A 12,447-nucleotide genomic window follows, 5' to 3' on the forward strand; every position below is an offset into this window, starting at 1 on the left:
TTTATTTTATATTAAATATAAAATCTCATAACTTTTGTACATGCCCCATTTTATGTACTTTTTCCCTACTGTGTTAAATTTAGCAAATAAATAGTAATTGTGCATTTAAAAATGCAGAACTGTGTTCTCTGTAGAGGATTTATATTTGCTTTCACTTAGAAAATCAACAAATCAAATTTTGACCAGGGGCACCTAAACTTCTGCATACAACACTATCTACATGGAAATGTTGTTAACAAAATACATAGGATGTCAATTAATATGAAGTTGTGTGTTTTAAATGAGTTAAAACCATTAGTTCATCATCATCACCAGTATCACTTCATAATAAACACCAAATTAAAAGTCCACACACGCTGACAGTCCACAATGTATGCTTTCAAAGCGAATAAAAGCCATCGCTTCATTGCAGATTTATAAAGAAACGGCGTGCTGACTGTCTTGTGCATGAGTGAGAGGCAAAGAGTGAGGCAGTCACACACAGGCACCTGCTGAACGTTGGGTCCTCCTGGGCTTTCAGCCCTTAATTAATCCAGGCCTCTGGGTATCATGATGTGGCTAGGCTGCTCCTCTGCATGTGTGACTCAATTAAGCTGTGTTGTGAACCAGAGGTGCAACTTCAATATTGCTCAGAGTCCCCACTATTGTATTGCTGCCCAACGGTTTTGTGTTGTGTGAAAACCAAGACAATCACAAACACATTCATATCTTCATCTGCTTCACTGGCGCTGTATAGCATATGCAATCATGTTTATCTACTTAACAGAATGAAAAATGCTATTGTATGATGATAGACCAAAAACTTACCTTATAGCTTGACAGCAATGTGAACAAAAATATGATGAAAATTATGTTATCTCTGTCAAATCAAAACTTCATTTTTTTGCTTACACCACTTGAAAATGCTATTGCTTATGCTAAAGTTTTTACTTTAACCTTCATTAGGGCTGGGCGATATATTGTCATGCTATGTTATTGACAGACCGATACTGCTTTTCAAATTTAATGAGATATTTGATAGATAAGATTAGGAGACCCTTATATTCCCACAACGGGGAAATTTCACCTCTGCATTTAACCCATCCATGAAGTGAAACACCACATACAGACTAGTGAGCACACACACACACTAGGGGGCAGTGAGCACACTTGCCCGGAGCGGTGGGCAGCCTTATCTGCAGCACCCGGGGAGCAGTTGGGGGTTAGGTGCTTTGCTCAAGGACATCGCCCCCCACGTACCGTTGGCACTGGGGGATTGAACTGGCTACCTTCCGGTCACAGGGCTGGTTCCCTAACCTCCAGCCCATGACTGCCCCTACATATTATATCACAATGGTCATAATACTTTGGTGTCTCTGTACCCTTTTGTTTTTACCTTTTACATTAAATTTTGTATACTTTTCCAGCAGCTGACAGTATGCCATTTGCTGAATTCTACAGATTGTTTAAAATTCTGGAAATGTGCTTCCTTTTAACAAACCACTAAATGAATTAATTTCTTTCAGTGTAATTTCAAGATTTTTAAGCTTGAATTTCATTTACGTGATTGTATTGAATATCATGTGATATTCTGGTAGCATTACATATTTGCAAAATTTCATGGTGTTGCAATTTATCAATACTGTCCAGCACCAATATTCTTTAAAGGGCTCATATTAGGGAAAAATGAATTTTCCTATTTTTCTGAAAAAAAAAAAAAGAAAAAACTTCCTAGCCAATACAGTCCTTACATTAAAACTAAGCTGAAAAAGAGCCTGCTCTTAATTCATTGTTACCACGTTCACAAGCACCATCACATTTGCATATATTCACCTACTCAGCAGTTTCGCTCTGGAAATTCATACTGAAGTTACAAAGTGTGTTTCAGCCTGAAGTTCATGACAGTCAATCAGAAAAGAAGTAATTTACATATGTCAGCCTTAAAGGCACAGAAACAAACACTGTCTGTTTAAAAGTAAGTCTGTGGATCTATAGAGGTTACAAATGTCATAAGTGGACCTTGAGGTATAAATGTTTATATGGTAAAAAAAAAGAAGAAAAATATAGGATATGGGCCCTTTAAATTTTATAACATTTGTCCTTCAATAATCATTTGAGATTAAAAATGTGTTCACTATGAATAATACATCTTCTCTGACACTACATGAGCTTTATTATATAAATTTACATGTCTATTCCTTGATATTACATATGCCCATATTTTCAAATTGCACAAGCTAACGACTAATGGCTGAGAACAGGCTGAAAAATCCCTTAGGAATCATCACTTAAACAGCGCATGTACACTCTTTAAAATAAAGGTGCCAAAAAGTGGTTCTTTGGAGCAATGCCATGGACCAGTTTTGGTTCCCTAAAGAACCTTTCAATAGACAGTTCCTAGAAGAACTATTTTTGTAAATGAGTTGTTTGACTGTGAAGAACCTTTTCTATGTCAATTCAAGGTTTTTCCTTCAAACCAAGAACCATTAAGGAACCATTACTTATAAGTAGGTAGGTAGATTTGCGTACAACTCACCTTCCTGGTGGGCTGGACTCTCCAGCTGGACTCTGGTCTGTGTGTCACTCAGTCGCTCTCTTCTAGCCGCTGCCATGCAGAAACCCTCCAGACACTTACATCTCCTCCGGCTGACTGCTACAGAAACATCAGACAAAATAGAAGCTTCATACGCAAGCTTTCCTATTGAATTTTGCTAAGTTTTCCAACAAACATGTCATAGACAAATCAGCATTCAGTTCATATGATAGTTTTTATACATCATTTTCTATTAGTTTTGTCAGCAGCCTGTTTTTACACTGGATTTTACAAACATCGCTGTTTCAGGGGCACAATAACTGCTTTCATTTCATTGTAAAATCTGCCAAAAGCCCAATTAGATATTTAGAGAGAAAAATACGACTTTCAATTTACCAAAACAAACCACTCAGTAAGTTAATAAAAAGACATTATCATCCATCTTGTGCTCTTATTAGATTGTGCATTTCTGCATGCTACCCTTTCAAAGGGAAATAGAGGGCTTCTGGCATTATAAAAAGATGTAAGAGTGCATTCAGTGTCTCAGCAGCGTACTGACAAAAGAAGTCAGAGTGATAAAAAAGGAATATATAGCTTTTTTAGATACTCATAGATACAACAGTTTCGTCTTTGTTGTGGAGCCATCTCTTGCTTATAGTCTCTTGCTTACGGGCTGAACGTCTTTCAGAGGACCTCATCCTCAGAGACGTCAGAGGTCTTCATTTGTACAAAAAAAGCAAAACTGAGAGTGAACCAAAAGTGAGCCACAATTTACACTGTATATTCTAATATATATTCCACCTGAAAGCATAATTACAGTGCATTTAGTATGACTACTCTTATGGGTTACAATGTACAGAAATAATCTAGGCTATATCTTTGTTAGCTATAAGCAGGGGTGTTTGTCTCAATGCAGAGTGAAAACTGTGGACAAATATATATTTATTTTAGAAAACTGCAGATATCAGAAAACCATATATGCTATAACAATGAAGAGAATTACCAACCTAACTGAAATGATGAAAATATTTCCTGATGAAAATCAAGTTTATCCAAATGCAAACATTAGAAATGGCACATGTATGTATTCAATAATTTGTTATGTATATTTAATTAGTATACTCCCAATCATATCATTAGAGAATGTTTTTAGAGTTATTTTTACTGGCATGGTTTTGTTACCTCTGATAGATAAGCTAAGCATTAGCTACAGCAGTTCAGCTAGATGGACATTATTAGCAATAGCGAATTTCATTCCTAATACACAAACACATCATGAGCAAAAGTCTTCTCCTCTTCACTTTTGCTTTCCGTTTCTGAATACTGTATATCTAAAGAAGTTTAGAAATGTACCTAAAGCTACAGTATGTACACTTTTTGGGGATTTGGGGATTTAGAGACCTCTCTGGTGGAAACGTGTAAATGCACACAATGTGCAGATGAACATTTTATAACATCAGTTGTGCAAGTAACTACGCTTGGAATCTGATGATTGTGAGCACGTCAGTGAGTCCGAGAGTATTCAAAGAGCCAAATCTTGGTGAAGGACGTGTCTTCCGAGGATGTAACTGAATGATCTACTACAGTCATCATATCATCATCAGTACAATAAACATTGAGCTGGATCTTCTGTCTGAGCATGTGCATGTGACGTTAATATGAAAAAACATATAACACTGCCCAAAGACTCCCACAAAATCCGAGTAGACATCTATAACATTCAAATGATTATTTCAGGCTTTACAGAGACACAGCATAGACTGCATATTTTAAATATTTTTTGGCTCCTGGCTCAGGAATGGTAGTTCTTTCATTTTTACATAGATGGTGCAAAAGTAAATTGGTTTACTACCAAAACTTGTAGCTAGCTTAAGAAATGACAACACATTGTTAAAACTGTGAAGAATAACCCTCCCAGTTTCACAGCGCATTGTCCATCTGATAATGTGCCATCATCACCGTGAGATGTTTCACAGAAAGTGGTGGACTATATAGACTATAGTTAATGTATGAAGAGTGGAGGATACAGGATACTTTAAGTCAGTCAATACAGGGAACAATTGTACACATCTGAACACAAGAGAAACCATTTTCCATCTGACAGAAGAGGGAACACAACCAGATTCAACTGCAGAATGAACATCCAACTACATCCCTGCCCTCCATGCTAACACACTGATATATGCTAATTTGCAAATTCTTGAGGGCCAAAAACAACAGAATGAAAAGGCCAACTAACGACCGTACATTTCTTCCTCATAGCAGATAAATAAACTAAAAACATAATAAATAAAAGTAATTATTATAAGCTGCTAATTACAATGCTAATTATATTGCTAATTAGCTTGGTATGATGCATGCTGCAGTTGAGAGCTCTGCCATGCCACATTCACACTGAAAGAGCAAGAACAAAGTCCAAATGGACGTGAATTCTAAAACCACACATTTTAAAATCCACTGTTGATGTTATCATTTCCAGAAAACTGAAGTCGGGAGTGTTTGGTCCAGCTTATATTATTTGTAGAGCATGTTTCGAAATGTGTCCTACCTTTCACAACTTCCTAATGACAAAGGCTGAATCGTTTTACAATAATTAAAGTTAAACTGGGGCCCTTAGACTAGACCATAGAAAGGTTGCTTTTTAGTGATTTTTTTCTTCTCAGGCCGGTGATACTACTTCACAGCGCTCAGCTGCACCTGTAACGTCTCTGGAATGCTTTAATGGAAATTAGCAGAATGTCGATACTTCCACATTTACACAAAGAATGTAGATTACAGTCACCTCCACCACACTGCTGCCCTTAATTATTGCACCTGATGGAAGCATGTCGTTCATGCATTCACTATTTCTCTCTGTTTGGGTGCATAGGGGATAAAGGAGTAGCACTGTTGTCTTTGATCTGACAAGATAACTTCAGTTTTTTGAAAGAACTGCTTTATTTCCTTGTGCGTTGCATTACACTGGTTTTCCAGAACAGCGTAAATGACACAGACCTGGCGAGACAGTAAAAAAAAACATGAAGTAATAACATCACCTAGAAAGAATGCTGCCAAGTTTAATTCACCTGAATGTAGTGAATCCAGTTAAAGCATAATAGAGAGGAGCAAAACAAACTAAAGCAAGCAGGAGGAGGAACAGAATGTTCATTCCGTGTTTAGTGACTGCATGGTCGGATATAAAAAATTCAGATGATTATGTAGAAGCGAGGGTTGATGTGTCATAACATGAAATGTTTTTCACCACATTTTTTAAGCATGATCTCACAAACTGCAAAAAAGTACACGCCCAAAAGGCGCTTTACAAAAAAACAAATAACACGGTCTGGCATATTCCTTTTTTTCCCACAAAATTTTTCAAAGGCAATAAGGAAAAAGCCTATAAGAAGTGTTTCACATCTAAAACACTCAAAACAATCCAAATGACAGAAATATTTAAACATAAAAACACAGGAAGACTTTATCACAAGCCATTAAAAGATATAGGTCAGGGGTTAAACACATAAAGCTCTAACTGATTACAGGATAATCACTGTGGGGCCTGTCCATCATTTTCACTCACTCTTTCACACTCTTCTAATTTCTGCTCCATATGCTTTACATAACCTATCAACCAGTGAATGAGACAAACACTCATTTGTGATATTATTCAACATTTCAATGGGTTTATGCTTTGTGCTGATAACAGTGAGATATTTCCAAGTTTGGGCTTCCTGATGATAAACTGGTATTTATGAAATGCTATTTAGCAGGGAAAAGGTGTGTGTGTGTTCAGATCATGAATCAACCTCATGTTTAACCAGAAACCACCTAGTTTTTCAGCTGACGTGTTATTTGCCCAAAAACAATGCCATATCAAATAATTGAAGGGTGTATGTTTGCAGTGCTTTGCATTCCAGGTAACACAGTGGTCAGATCCGTGTTCAGTGGTTCATTAGAAAACCTTATCAGACGTTCCAGTGGCTGTAACAATATCAACAATGTTCTTCTGACCACACTATAATAAATATATTTTAAAAAATAAAACAAAGATGATGATTTGAGAAAAGTTTACACCTCCTTAACATGCAGGATATTGAGTTTACTGACAAGAGCTGCCATTTGAAACACACACCCAAAAAAAAATAAATAATAAAAGAAGAAAAAGAAAGAAGGAGAATAAAAATAATTACAAAAATATTTGTTATTCATTATAATTACTATTATTACTGGTGTTGATATTATTGTTGTTAAAGATGTAAATGAAAAATCCATGCAAATTCATAATTTCAATGTGCATTATCAGTGTGATGGAGGATAGTAGGGCCGAACGATTTTGGAAAACATATAATTGTGAGTTTTCTCATCAGTATTCAAAATATTTTTAACTATTTATTCATTATTTGCAACAAAATGATGTATGCCAGACTGCAGTTCTCTGAAGTATGCCAGACTGCAGTTCTTTTCATTTTTCAAACTGCAATTTCAATATAAAAAACACTAATCGTCCATCTCATATAATCATGTGTGAGATCCAGCCAAAAGCCATATGATAAAAACCAGACATGTAAGTCCCCGGACTAACAACAAGACATTGATTTCTTCTTCAATGCACTCTTCTTTTTTGCATTCCCTTCTACAAATGCCCCACCTCTAAAAGATAATGACGGTTATGTAAAAAACACAGGGTGTATACATTTTCCTTTAACCACCCTCAGCATACCAGGTACCACCCAGATTTATTAAAACATTCTCAAACATTCTCAAACACACATAAGTAGACACTAAAACCAACAGAGACACTTCACATGATTCAACGTCCCATAATGACCTCAAACGTCTGTTGATTGTAGTAAATAAAGTCATTCTGCATTCGTCACAAACGTGTTGAATGTAACATTCTTATCTGAATGATAGATCTGAGAGATGAGTGATCAAACTTCGATCTCTCTCTCCAGATGTAACGTGATCTTTCATTCTTTTTATCTATTAATGATTTCAAAGGCCTCCAACCATTATTGCTTTTATTCACTGAAATAAAACCCAGCTGCTCCCTTTGTAGTGTGTCTGTGTGTGGGTGTTCTGTATGTGCTTCTGGTGCTGGGACGAGGGGATGGGGATGGGGTGTGGGTGGAGTTCGTTCAGGATGAGGAATAAAGATCAATCAAATACTTTTTCTTTGACTTCCTGTTGTTTAACATTTTATATATATATATATATATATATATATATATATATATATATACATACATATATACATACACACACACACACACACACACACATTTTTTTTGCATATCCTATATGAGAAAAGGGATAAGCTGCAATCATGATGAGAATGCATCACAGAGCGCCACAGGTAAGAATGACTTCCATCAAACTCCTCCCTCAATGCGTGATTCACAATGTGTGGTTCATCTGTGCAATACTCAATACCAAAGTATACTGTTCATATGTTTAATAATAATAATTACGTGTGCAATAACTCAGAGGTCCAATAATCTGAATTGCTTTATACAAGATGTTTCATACTTATTATCACAGTCACTGCCCCTTTACCTTATCCATAAGAACTTAAATCTCATGTACATAATGCAAATTTCTCTTTTTGTTTTAAATTACAAAATTGTTTATGCTTTTACAGAAATGGTTGCATCTGTAATAACTGCAATTTCTCTCTGGGATCAATAAAGTATTCTGATTCTGTCAACATGTCAAAATCCAAGTAAAAACACACACACACACACACACACACACACACACACACATATTATATATATATATGAAATACCAACTCTTAAAAATAAAGGTGCCAAAAATGTTTTTGGAAATGAGAAGAACAAGTTTTGGTTCATTAAAGAACCATTTAAAGGTTGGTTTAAAGTTTAAGATAAGTTTTTTAAGTTTGATAATAAGAAGGTTGGCAATAAGATGTTTTGCGTCATCATGAAAAATTACATCAAATTATGTCAATTATCCCTGTCATGATCAACAAAATTTAACTGACATTTTATTGCCATTAAAGTATTTGCAATTAATAATGTTATTTTCTTTTAAGTTCACTGTATATTTCCTAGCTTTTGATAGCTAGTAGCTCCCAACAGCAAACATCAATTAAACAAACAGTACTCACTACTGCCCTCTAAAAGTTACAGCAAACATCAATTAAACAAACATAACTCAGTACTGCCACCTCTAAAGGTGTTGACAACCATCAAATAAACAAACAGTACTCACTACTGCCCTCTAAAGGTGTTGACAAACATAAAATAAACAAACAGTACTCACTACTGCCCTCTAAAGGTGTTGACAACCATCAAATAAACAAACAGTACTCACTCCTGCCCTCTAAAGGTGTTGACAAACATCAAATAAACAAACAGTACTCACTACTGCCCTCTAAAGGTGTTGACAAACATCAAATAAACAAACTGTACTCACTACTGCCCCTAAAGATTACAGCAAACATAATTTAAACAAACAGTACTCACTACTGCCCTCTAAAGGTTACAGCAAACATCAATTAAGCAAACATTACTAAGTTCTGCCACCTCTAAAGGTGTTGACAAACATCAAATAAACAAACAGTACTCACGACTGCCCTCTAAAGATGACAGCAAACATCAATTAAATAAACATTACTCAGGACTGCCCTCTATAGATTACAACAAACATCATTTAAACAAACAGTACTCACGACTGCCCTCTTAAGATTACAGCAAACATAAATTAAACAAACAGTACTCACGACTGCCCTCTAAAGATGACAGCAAACATCAATTAAATAAACATTACTCACGACTGCCCTCTAAAGATTACAGCAAACATAAATTAAACAAACATTACTCAGGACTGCCACCTCTAATGGTGTTGACAAACATCAAATAAACAAACAGTACTCACTACTGCCCTCTAAAGGTTACAGCAAACATCAATTAAGCAAACATTACTCAGTTCTGCCACCTCTAAAGGTGTTGACAAACATTAATTAAACAAACTGTACTCACTACTGCCCTCTAAAGGTTACAGCAAACATCAATTAAGCAAACATTGCTCAGTTCTGCCACCTCTAAAGGTGTTGACAAACATTAATTAAACAAACTGTACTCACTACTGCCCTCTAAAGGTTACAGCAAACATCAATTAAGCAAACATTGCTCAGTTCTGCCACCTCTAAAGGTGTTGACAAACATCAATTAAACAACAATTACTCAGTTATAGAATTAAGTTAGAATTTTTTTTGCAAGGCCCATGACATGTCTCAATAACTGCATTTTAACTTTCTTTTACTTACATGTATTTGCCTTAATCTAATGGATGAAAACACATTTAACACATTCTTTTTTGTGGCATAAACAAATGATTATGAAAGCAAAATGTAGAAAAATTATTGTGATCAGCTCATATAACAGCAATCAGTAGAGCAAGTAATCATTATGATAAATCTAGTTGCAATACACTTTTCTGTGTATATTGCGGATATCGATACGTGTTTCATTAAAAAGAGCAAAATTAGTCCTGGTTAATTGGGTTTAGTGCAGTGCAAAGTATGTAAAATGTTGCAATTCTGCACAATACAATAAATGTACTGTAATATAAATAAACACTATTTATAAACGTATATAAATTATATATAAACGTCTGGAAGTATCATGATGTTATATATTTGCTGTATAGATCATCCCTAGTTTAAAGAACATCCACTTAATAAAAAAAGTCCTAGAGCCATATGCCCAAGCCAAGAACCATTCAGGAACCTTCATATTTAAGAGTGTATGTTCAATTAGCATCAAGGTATATAAACTACTTATAAGCTTTCACTTAAACTCAGAGAGCTGAGTTAGTTTCAGACCACTGACAGTGAGGAATGTAAGATTGGTCTTGTAGACTTGTTGATTATGCATGCGAAGAGTGCTGCTATCTTTTATTGGAAAATTTACACCCTTGGTGTGATTTATACAAATGAGCAGTGCCCATTGAGCAGTAAAGCTCTAACTGTTTCTTTCATTTTTAAAGTCTACCGTCCATTAAGGATTCGGTGGGTAATAAAGAGCATTTTTAATCAACCCTCTCTTGTTGATGAGTCGACGTCTGAGTGGTCCTGCCCACGTTACAGCGCAAGATTTCATTTCTGTTAGCAAGACGTTTCACTTGAGACCAAGCGACCCAGACTGTGCTGCACTTCTGTGTTTCTGCACACCATTTCACACGAAAGAGTTCCAGAACAACAGAACCTGACTTCCTAAACATATGGCTCCATGATGAAGGTCAGCCTCCTATAACCTGTAAAATCAGTACTGAGGTCATATTATAATAAAGTGGGCAAATACTGTACAAAACAGAGGCGGTTTGGAACAGCTGGTCCAATTATCATCAAAAACTGTACAACTTGTCTTATATTCCGGCCTCTGCTTGTTTGGGGAGCGTTTCACAGCAGGGTGCTATGCCCTGAGAACTCATAATATTTCACTCACATCACACCCTCTGTAATGAGAAAAGTATTCAGAACTAAACTATGTTTTGCATGAGATCACCATCCGACTTAAAAGGAAATTCCACAAATCTTTTCATTTTCAGCATGATTCAGTTGTTGAGATGTAAACATTCAAACTGGTTCACTATTCAAAATGACCAGCAAACCAATGACCAGTTTTATATATAATGTTGACAATGATAAAATCATAGTAAATCTGAGAAAAGTACTATTTTGACTTACAACACCTTTACCCCATTAATGCGTTTTTTAAAAAAAATATGCCAAAACCTTCTCTCAATGTCTCTAGCACTGTGTAATTGGGCAGAATAGGGCATTTCACATCAAATCTCTCTGAACACCTTGGTTTACATCTACTGTAACTTTTTTTACTCAACACTAAGGATTGCACTGTGTTTGCATTCCGTTTCCCTCACCTTTCTAGACTCATTGTTTTGTTCAGTGTTTGATTTACTTTGGTATCTTTTCTTTGTAACCCTATTTAATAAAAGCTGAATAAAACACTTGAAAATAATAAAAAGCAACCCACTCATACATTCCTGAACCATTAAAAGAAAACACCGCTCTTTCTATCTTGTCAGCTAGCTTGATGGCAATCTCCAGCACATCGCCTAGCCAGCTGATCTCACTGCTGCTCCAGCATCATCCCTGCGTGGCCTGGCAACGTCATAAAGCACTTTTAAAGTGAGTGCGGGAGAGGTCTCTCCCCCCACCTCTTCCTGTCTCCATGCTGACCCCTCCACCGCTGGATTAGACCAGGCCAACCCAGGCCGAGCGGCTGCCACCGCTACTGTAAATCCTGCAGCTCGCTCATGCCCCAGCTTGGGTAATTAATAAAACCCCCATTACATGCCTGGTGCCCGTTGTTTGCTATTTCAACACCCCATTTGTGCCACGATTACAGTCATTATCAGTCACCGCCATTAATTCACCCACCGATGCCAGAACTGCATACTAATAAATTGGGCTCTAAAATTTTTTTACCTTTCAAGGAGTTGGCGCTGGAGCCAGGCCAGGAAGTGCCACTCCTGATTAGGAGGCTTCTCCTGACTCTGAAAGGGCCCTTTGAATAGGGACTGCTGCATCTTTGGAGATAGTTCAAATTTCTCCCCCTTTGATTATTCTCTTCCCCTCCAATATGAATCTTTATTAGGCTTAAATCCTAAATAAAATGAAATTAGCAGACTGCAAAATATTGCGTTCTTTTTTTCAACATATTCCCTGGTGCCTCCATGCAAATTATAATGCTTATTTATGCAAATGAGGTGTCGTCTTTAATTAGTTTTGCTTGAAGGCATTAAAATACATGTATTCTTTCCCCAAAATTTATTTGTTTTGTTGCTCTCTTCAGTCAAGTTCAAAATGACTGATTATGCCAACTAAAAAGCTTTATTAATTTCATACTTTGTTTTTTTTTCCCTCCCTCTCTCGCAGAGCATTATCTTCCTCGCCCATGGTATTTGAG

The 12,447-nt window shown here is 36.3% G+C and overlaps 1 protein-coding gene across 1 annotated transcript in view; it reads right to left on the reverse strand.

The window, feature by feature from the left end:
* casz1 (castor zinc finger 1) overlaps window positions 1-12,447 on the reverse strand; it is a 234,454-nt gene that overhangs the window by 186,349 nt on the left and 35,658 nt on the right. Inside the window, exon 3 of the mRNA XM_017708217.2 lies at window positions 2,516-2,632. The gene's annotated coding sequence lies outside the window, so the exon portion shown is untranslated. The remainder of the gene's footprint in view (window positions 1-2,515; window positions 2,633-12,447) is intronic.

This window comes from Pygocentrus nattereri, chromosome 9, assembly GCF_015220715.1.
Source record: "Pygocentrus nattereri isolate fPygNat1 chromosome 9, fPygNat1.pri, whole genome shotgun sequence".
NCBI classification, from domain to species: domain Eukaryota; kingdom Metazoa; phylum Chordata; class Actinopteri; order Characiformes; family Serrasalmidae; genus Pygocentrus; species Pygocentrus nattereri.